This window comes from Saimiri boliviensis, chromosome 10 (genome assembly GCF_048565385.1).
Source record: "Saimiri boliviensis isolate mSaiBol1 chromosome 10, mSaiBol1.pri, whole genome shotgun sequence".
Classification (NCBI taxonomy): Eukaryota; Metazoa; Chordata; class Mammalia; order Primates; family Cebidae; genus Saimiri; species Saimiri boliviensis.
The window spans coordinates 56893834-56904172 of NC_133458.1; the positions used below are offsets into that span (position 1 = coordinate 56893834).

General features: G+C 35.2%; 1 pseudogene; it reads right to left on the minus strand.

Moving 5' to 3' along the window:
* Nucleotides 1-1993: 1993 nt before the first annotated feature.
* Nucleotides 1994-2441, minus strand: LOC101042935 (large ribosomal subunit protein uL24-like; annotated as a pseudogene).
* Between the last annotated feature and the right edge of the window lie 7898 nt (nucleotides 2442-10339).

The window sequence follows — 10339 nt, forward strand, 5'->3', positions numbered from 1 at the left end:
TTTGGGACTCAATCATAACTTACACCATTAGTGTTAGCTACCCTAGTTCTCAGGTCTTCTGACTAGGACTGAATTATGCCATCAACTTCCCTAGTTTTCCAGCTTGCAGGGAGCAGACCCTGGGACTTCTCAGCCTCCATAATTGCATAAGACAATCCTTGTAATAAGTATCTATATAAACCTCTCTCTCTGTATGCACATATTATGTTGTGTTTCTCTGAAGAACTCTAAGTAATATAGAATAATAGAAATAGGACAGATGGACATTTCAAGTCTTTCATGTCATGGTTTTATCTTTCAATAAATAGCCATTTTCCTTTTCATCTAAGGCCATGACAAATTTGGAGAGTGAAAGGTTGGAGATCTCAGTTATATCTCCAAATCATTTTAGCTACAGTAAAATAGAGTTAAATGATAGACATTTTGGAGTCTATGGGCACATATTCCAGGTTAGCATACCACTTGCTCTCTGTCTTTAAGAGTGGGGAACCTTAGTAAACAGTATCTAATCTAAAAATGGCTCAAAGACTGCCCTGGAAACATATGAAGTAGGAAACAATTACTGACTTCACTCAATATGTTAGGCCAGGCTCTATCACAGATTGTCATTGTCTCAAGGAGCTGTATAGTAAGTAGGATAACTAATATGTTAAGTGTGTGCCTATCTTATTCTGTTCATGAACATGTAGGTATGCACACATACCTATACTGAAATATTTGACGGCATCTAGATCATACAGCATAAAATATTCAATGATAATTACTTGACAGCCTGTTGCTATGATTTTGCATTCTTTGAGATTTCTCTAAATTTTACTCACTACTTTCTTTACTCATGAAAGAATGGATATACAATCTTGGTATAATTATTTCTCCATGGAGAAAACTCCCTACAGAGTATGCCTGACTGTAATAACTATTTCCTTTGATGTAATTTATTACTGTTAGTATATGACCTCATTTATAGTTTTACTTTCATGATCAATTTTATATTCTCCATGCTGCAAAATGTAGGTGCCCTCACATCTGCCAGTAGAGAACAGGGAAGATTATCTTAACATACATATACATTAAGACATCATGTGACAGAGAAACACACAGGCAGTGCAGTAGGATGGGTATAGACTGTGTGTAACTAACTAATTGCTGGTTACTCTAAATAATGAGCATATTTTGCCTCTACTTTGAAAGACAAAGTAAGGTTCCTATTACTTGGGACTAGGAGGAAAATATTTTGGGTAAGACAGCCTGGGTAGCAGTGACAGTAGAAAATATTTATAATTCCTATTTATTGCTGGTCTTGTTTTCTTTTTTTCATGTTTTTTCTGTCTTGCCTGCCTGTAATACAGTGTATACATAAGCTCTCAGTTTTCCTGTCAGTCCTGCAGGAAAAGTTTGAATAATATCCAAAGTGCGAGAGACTCAATATATTTAAATAAGCAACTCCCCTGTCTTTCAGAAACAGTTACATCAGAAAAATTCATAAAATAACTGAAAAGAGCCATGCTTTACACAAAGGCAGGGGATGTATTACTGGTATTTATCAAGTTAGGTTATGTAAAAATTTGGTATTTTAAGAGTAAAAACCATGATACAACCTTGCATATACATTTTAATTTTAATATTACAACAAACTACACCTAGGCAAACGGGAAAACAAAAAGAAGGGAAAAACATTTTGTCAACAAAAAGAGCAGGGCTATAGATTTTTCCTTTTAAACTTTCCTTTAAGATATTTGTAAAATTATTTATTCCTTGTACACACACGTACATTTTATCTGATCCAGCCTAAAAAAAAAAAAAAAGAAAGTATCCTTGCAGAAAAGGTTAAGGGCAAGGTGAAAACTAGATTTCTGAGGGATGTTGTGTTCTTTTCTCATTCTTATTCCAATCTGCATTACATCAACAGCTTCCTGTTGCTTTTAGTGGCCCAGAGTATCTTTTTTTTTTTTCCTTATTTCAAGTTTTAATCAAAGCTTGTATATAAGATTCCTTTATTCCTGCATCTTCTCAGTTGTTTCTTCCTGGTATTTGCCCTTTTCCTCTCCTACTTGGCGAGATTTGGCTTTCCGTTCAAGGATCTTTTTGCGGTCTTTGTCCAGTTTTAGCCTAGTGATAAGCACCTTGCTGGGGTGAATGCCTCCGTGGACAGTTGTGCCATTAGCCTTTTCCCGCTGCACCCGTTCAATGTAGATGACGTATTTCTTCCTGTAAACCCGGACTACTTTGCCAATCTGCTGACCTTTACAGTGTCCTCGTACAACCGGAACCTCATCACCCTTTCGGATGGGCATGGATCGCACGTTGTACTTCTGTCTCAGCTCTCTGGAAAGAGGGAGGACACAATCTTCCTGCGGATGTGGGAAGGTGCATTGAAATGCCTTTTGCGATTCTTGCTTCGGTTGGAAGTCACAAAGGGATTGAACTTCATTTTGGCAGCTCCCGCTTAGGTCGAGTATCTTAACCTTTGTTGTAAGGATTTGTTAACCAAGATGCCTGATAGATTCTGCCTAGCAGAACTGCGGCTCATGTAATACAAATGTTGACATCTGTAGACATCTGTACTCTTTTGTAACTTAATTAATTCTCTTCTACTTACAACCTCACAAATCGACGGAGGACTTGCGTGGGAATTCCACTAATCTAACACAATGCTGGAAAAGCCCAAACAGTAATTCATCAGTAAACTTTGAAAAAAAATATGTCATTTATAGATATTCTCATCTCATACCATTTCCTGTTAAAGAGAATCATAACTATTGGGTACAGGAAGATGATAAAATACTTTGTTTCAAAGAATACTGAAAATGGCTGGCAAAACTTTTTATTTCTCATTCAAGTAAGTCTGTGGAATGGAATATTTCTGACTACTTTTTTTGTACTTATGATCCAGGATAATGACAAATGTTTACAGTGTGCTAAGTATATCAATTACTGTTATTAATGCTTTGTATTTACTGACTCATCTAAACCTCACAACACATCATAAGATATATGAGATTATTTTCACTATGAGGAAACAGTAACAGGAGTGTTAACTTACTTGGCTGAGGTCACACAACTGGGCAGTAGCTAGAACTCAGGCTCAACAAGCTGTGCTTGTAAAACTGTGTTCTCTGCAGTTCATTTCACATCTAAGAAAAAAAAAATTGATGAATTAAGTATAATAGCTAACATCTATTGAGTTCTCCCCCATGCCAGGTGTTAGCTTAGCACTTTGCCTGCAATATCTCATTTAATCCTTGCAACAATCCTCTGAGGTATAATCAGCTTCTTTTTAAAGATAAAGAAACTAAGGATGGAAAAATTACTTGTCCAATTTATAAAACTAGTAAAAGGGAAACAGGATTTAGGTCAACTCCAGCGCTCATACCCCTTTTCCACTATTCTTCCTGTTCGATGGTTTAATCAATTATCAACATGTAATGAACACTTATGAGATTCAGAGACTGACAAGCATCTCACCCTTGGTATATGTTACTGCCTGAAGAATGTAGTTTATCTGACAGCATGAAGAATGGCAGTAGCATTAGATACGACTATTTAAAGTTCAAGAAATTTAAATATCAGTTGATTATTTTTTGCAATATACTCTGAAATGGCTGCAGATTTAAACCCTGCTCTCTCTGCCAAAGCATTCTTGGATGTATTCATAACATTTGAGTGATTTGCCAAGACATGCCAAGTTTATTTGAATAACTATTCCTGTCTTTATGGATTGACAGGGTTGATGTGATTTCTTTCAGTGATGATACTTTTGGGCAAGATGGCATCAGCCTAACTAGACACAGGGTGATTTATTTGTGAACTTTGTTCAACATTGATATCTTCATATATTCTGCATAGAAAGAGAAAAAGCTAACAACACGAGTGAACAAACTAAAAACTGATTTGTATAAATGTAATTAATTTAAAAATTAAAATAAAAAGGAATTAGATTGAGAACTAGTTGTCAGGACTTTGTCACAAAACCAGTTGGGTGATCTGATGTCTTCTAGGTCCCAGAAACAATACATATAAAATGATGAGGTTGATGATCTCAGGAAGATCTTTCCACATCTAAAATTTAAGTGCTAATACTTCTTATAAGAGGTAGTCTAGTGTAAGATCTTCCTGACAAGGATTGATAGTTGTGGCAAAAGAATAGATAGAGTATCGGGGAGGTAAAAAGGGGAGGATGTGGGAGTTTGTAGATACAGACATATAATGAAAAAGTCATTTACAAAGTAGACAAGGTCATCATAATGTTTTCTAGTTTAGTGATGCCAATATTTGTACTATATCCTACAATATCAGAGTATTACCTACTATCAGAAGTTTCATAAATTGCAAGAAATTAAAATACTTGTGAGAATAAATCACTGTTGATTTCTACCATGTGTAAAACATTAGCATATGAATAGTTACATAGAGTAGTAACCAGCTCTTTGTGTGCTTTTTCAGTATAAAACAGAGTAAACCATTCTTATTTTGCAACAGGAATAAATTAATGTCTATCTATCTATCTGTCTATCCTCTAGACAGGCTTCAGATAATGAAGCTAATGATCTAGAACTCATAACATAGAAATCTGGCAGCACGTTTCATTCAAAGATCTTACAAAGTCTGACTTAGCAGCAATTGTATCAGGAGCTGAGATAATGTCTTCAGATTTCCTTTACTGCTGTTTAACTTATTTTCAACTTCATTAAATTTTTTTTTTTTTTTTGAGGCAGAGTGTCACTCTGTCACCCAGGCTGGAGTGCAGTGGCATGATCTTGGCTCATTGCAACCTCTGCTTCCTGGATTCAAGCAATTCTCCTCTCTCAGTTTCCCGAGTAACTACCACCAGCTAATTTCTGTATTTTTAGTAGAGATGGGGTTTCACCATACTGGTCAGCCTGGTCTCAAACTCCTGACCTCAGGTGATCCACCCTCCTTGGCTTCCCAAAGTTCTGGGATTACAGGCTTGAGTCACTGATTTTATTAAATTTTTAAGCTTAGTCTTACCTAGTGGTGTTCATGTACTTATTTTAATTTTAGTTTACCTGAAGAATAAAAAGACATTTTTTAAAATTAGAAATTGAGAGAAATTATTGTAAAGCCATATTACTGCCTGGGACTTAGACATTTATTGGTTTTCAAATGTTTTGCCTTAATTGAAACTATTACTGTTAAAAAGATTCATTTGCTAATTTTCTGCAATGGATAAGCCAATAATTTGAGATGTATGGTGTCATTTCATTTGTACCCTATCTTTAGCAGGCTCTTTCCCTTAAATCAGAAGTCCCAACTCTGTTTTATTTTCTTTCCAACAAACAAGTAAAATTAATTCCACTGGGCAGGGATAAGAAGAGACAGGTGGCCTCATATAAAGAAGTAGAAACTGAATGTAATTAACTAAAGCTGTATTTCTAAACCAGCAGGTCTACTTTTAATTATCTTTCATGTACTTTCTTGTAAATGGTATTTACTTGTTTATTCATTCAGCATATATATCATTGAACATTGCCTAAAAGTTAGGCAGTGCTAGCTAACAGGTATATCTTAGTGATGAAATAGATCACTTCTTTCTGGAGTTTACATACTAGAGGGAAGAGCAAATGTGAACAAATTTAAAAAGTGCTATATTAGATGATACATATGACATGTAAATTGACTAGCCTCTGCATTCAGCTCTTCACATTTGCATTTCAGTGTCCCTCCTAATCGGCCCCTAGGCTGCTTCGTAGTCAACTAAGGGGCTTGGTCCAGGTGATCCAGATAGCTTTCTGAACTTACCCTATTATTTAATCATTCTATGAGCATGGAACCCTAGAAAAAGAGATGTAATAGGTGTCGCTCCCTCAAAAGTTTTTGTGGCTCCAGAAAAACAAATAACACAAACTCTACAGTGGCCCTTCTACTCTAAATGAATTTGTCAACTAGGATTAGACAATGCTTGATCAAGGGTGAGCTGCTGGAGGAAGGGATTTAGTGGCATTTATTTAACCAGATCTGGACGGGCTAGGTGAGGTCTGTCTACCGGGCTGGTAGAATCAAACCGAGATGGTCATCAGGAATCAGTGTTACAGCCAAGCGTTAAGCAACTGAGTCAAATGTAGGCGACAAGATGAAGACAGAAACTGAGGTTCGCAGCTAAAGTCAGATGAAATGGGCAGAGAAGCCAAGTTCTAACAGGTCAGAGAATCTCAGGATTATCTCTAAGAATTCGATCTCTGTGTCAGGATTATTCCATTCTAGTCCACATATGCACATGACATGAGGCCTGTGAGCAAGACTGAAACAAAGTCATTTTCTGACGTGTAGACATTATTGAATAATGGAAAAAACAGCTAATTAAAAAGAGCAAAACCAAAATGTAACTTAAATCCTGGCGTCAATATTAGTGTCACAATGGAAAGGTTAATTATTATCTATGAAAATCAGTTCTTTTCATCAGCAAAATGGGGATAACACTGCCTCCCTGAAGAGATTTTTATTTCGTAATTAAGTTAGATCTATAAAGAGCTCCCCAATAAATCATATACATTTAAAATTGACTATTAATGTGATGTCATTTAAATTAAGAGTACTCAGATGATAACTCTTTCAGAAGACAGATTTTCTTCCCTATTTGATTTACATACTGCCTAGACACTTCTAGACTCTTGAGATTCCTATTAAAAGTTCTGGCTATATCAGAGATTATTCTCAATCGCTGAAAAGCCTGAGAGAGCTTAAAAAAAAGAGTATGCTCAGGACTCAATGCGGGATTAAGAGTAAGACTCCCAGCTGTGAAAAAGATGAACCTAAAGTTCTATATGGCCAACTGGTAGGGAGCCTGATCGGTGCATTTCTGTGTCCCCTGAAGACTGGAGTGATCAGGGTACTATGGTGGTGGATCAGAGGAAAGGGCGTGGTGGATCTCAGAACAGTTGCTGACCACAGGCATAGAAAGGAGATAAAGGACATTAGACATAAAGATACATGACCCAAGCTCTCGTAAAGACCTTGCCACTCTCCTGATATGGTCCTGTGGACAAGTTTAATGAATTTTGCTTCCTTTGTGAAATGAGAGGCTGGGACATGGTGGTCTCTAACATGTCTTTTAGTTCTGATAGTGGATGATTCTGTAAATTAATTATACTCTGCATTTGTGCGGCATTTTTCACTTTCCAAAGCACGCTGACATATATCACTCACTGATCCTGTGAGCTAGGCATAGCGTGTATCTAGATTCAGAAACATTTAGTTGATTTTCGAAAATATACCAGAGTTGGGTGTGTTTCCCTTTAAAAGTTCTTGGCAATTACAAATCATTTTAAACTATCATGTGAGGCGGTGGCTGCTATGGAAACTCCATTAATACAGGAAGCTTGCAAAGCCTGTCACCATATCAGATGTGCTGCCCTTTGGCTATAAACTTACTCATCTGTTTTTTTGAAAAATACTTCTCTCTTTTGTCTTTTTCTTTTTTCCCCAAGCACATGCACAATATGCTTATAATCCAAGACATCTTATTTTGAACAGACTCATTCTTAGGAAATTCATTAAATGACTTGGAACAAAAAATTCTAGTGAAAATACAACCTGGGAAAATAATCAATTAAAACATAACCATAGTATTCATTTTGTATTTCTGTGGCTCAAATAAAAGGTGAAAAGAAGCTAAGAAAGAAAAACTAAATTCATGAGGCAGGATTATTTTTATATTGTAATTGTAAAGAAAAACTCATGAATGAGTTCAAGAATGATAATTTTTACTCTAATAATAAGGATATTTACTATGTCAGTTCTGACTAACATTATACATTTTTAACCTTTGCATACTTTTGTGAAATATTAGGACTCACAGGCACTAATGAATCTTAAGCAGTCATTACTTTTAGATTAATTATCTATTTTATATAGGTATATATAAATATATATGACATACATATGTATGTGTATATATACATATAGGCATACACATATATACACATATATATGTGTATGTAGACATAATGTACATAGTATCTGTAAATAGTTGCCACCTATATTCCAAAGTTGTGTATTTGGTAAGGTCTCTGTGCCCCAAATGGGTCTCGACTGTCTTGAAATTGCCCTTGTTCCAGCCAAAGAAATAGTGGAGATGTAGATTCAATAATTATATAAACCAGAAGTACCTACTTCCTCCTGTTTTCATTATTCTTGGGCAAATATGTAACACCTAATTTTTTTGTCAGATACCTGACTTACTACCTTGTGAGGACCGTATATTTGAAGTGGCAATAGCCAGTACCTTAGTTTCCTTGCTGCCAATTTATAGGCTGTTATGACAAGCTGGTATTCCTTTATTTGCATTTATCTAATTAATCATGAGTGGGATTTTTTTTCCCATATGTCTATTAGTTAATTATATAAATTCTATAAAATATTTATTCATAAATTTAGCCATTTTGCTTAATTTTTGATATATAAAGAGAAATAAACTTTTAAATAGTATGGAAAGTTTTAATGGGTTTGAGATATGAAAATTTAAAATTTTTATTTATGAAGTAAACATATCATCTTCATGATGTATTACAATGATGTTATGCTTAGAAAATCTTCCAATTGCATGCAGCAAATATTCACATGTATGTTATAGTTCCAGTTGTTATTTTTAACCTTTCAATCAAGTTTCTATATATTTTGAATGTAACACAAACTGGTAATTGGCCTTTTTAAAAAAATAAATAATTTTCCAAGCACAATGTTAGAAATAATACATCCTTTCCTATGGATTTATGATATTTTAAATCTTGTATTAAGATTCTAACCTTGGTTCTGGAGCTGTCTCTTATATTTCCCTAGATTCTTAAGCCACCACTACACTGTATTAATTAATTTTATAATGTTATAAATGTTAATTATCTGATAGCATAATTCATTTTCTAATGTGATTTGCAATTCTCATTTGTTTAATTTTCCAGGTAAATCTAGTAACGGCCTTACTCCCAATCAAAATACTCAATTCTCTCTTTTTTCTGTTTCATTTCATTTGATTTATTATTTTGCCTTTGTCTTAGGCCATTCTTGCTTTGTTATAAAGAAATACCTGAGACTGGGTAATTTATAAGAAAAGAGGTTTAATTGGCTCACTGTTCTCCAGGTTGTACAGGAAGCATAGCGGCATCTGTTTCTGGGGTGACCTCAGGGAGCTTTTACTCGTGGCAGAAGGCAAAGCAGGGGCAGGCACATGGTAGGGTGAGAACAGGGAAAAAAGAGAGGGGGAATGTGCCATACACTTTTAAGCGAGCAGATCTTGTGAGAACTCACTCACTATCACTAGGACAGTACCAAGAAGCAGGTGCTAAACTATTCATGAGAAATCTGTTACCATGATTTAATCACCTCCCACCAGGCCTCATCTCCAGCATTCGGGTGAGAACATGAGAGCTGGGTGGGGACAAATATACAAACTATATCAGCCTCGTGTTCAATGTTTATCTTAAGCTTTGAAGAAGTCATTATTTTACCAAAAATATTGGGTATTACAAGCAGAACTTACAGATTCTCCCCCCATCCCTGCCATAGGGCACTGTGAATAAATAAAAGTTAATTTACTCTCCTTATTTGGAAGACATTGAGAAAGTCACTCTTGAATAAATGCAAGTTGGGAAACGGACATTGAATACAGGATTTTTTTTTTTTTTTTAAGTAGGGTGGTGATAGTGGTAGCAATGAAGAATCGATAAGTCATGCAGAGAGAACATAAGATGGTTAACTGAAAAGTTAATTTACATTAGTAAACTGCAGCGATCTTAGCCTCGAGAATAAACAATTGATTTACCTTGGGAAATTTGCTTGGAATCTGGAAAAGTAATGTAGGAACATTTCTCAAAAAGTGTTCAGCCCTAGAATGTTCTCTCCCAAACTGCTTCCTACCCCTAATCACACTCATGTCGTAGAAATTTGCGCTGGGCAAAGCAAATTCCAGCAATTACTGCACTGCATTTTCTTTTTCACAGATTTAAACAGAGTTGTAAGAATTACAAGACCAATATAATTATGGATTAATAGATTTAATGGAGGAAGGAAGTTATCGTTTTAAGAAAGGACATGTATATGAGGCAGTTAATTATCACAGATAAGCTAAGATTTGAAAGCCCAGTTCCCTCATATACTGGTGGTTTCATGATAGACAATTGATTAATCAAGCTAATTTTGGTTGTTTCGTTTGTAAAATTGATAGTAATAATATTTTGTTAGGAATATAAGAAAGACTAAAGGAAATAATGGAATGATTTACAAAGTAGAAATGATGCTTAAAATGTAGTAGTATTAAATGTTAATAATTATTATGTAGTATGATTACTGAGCAAGTTTTAAGAATGAAAACTCACCCTAACATTTG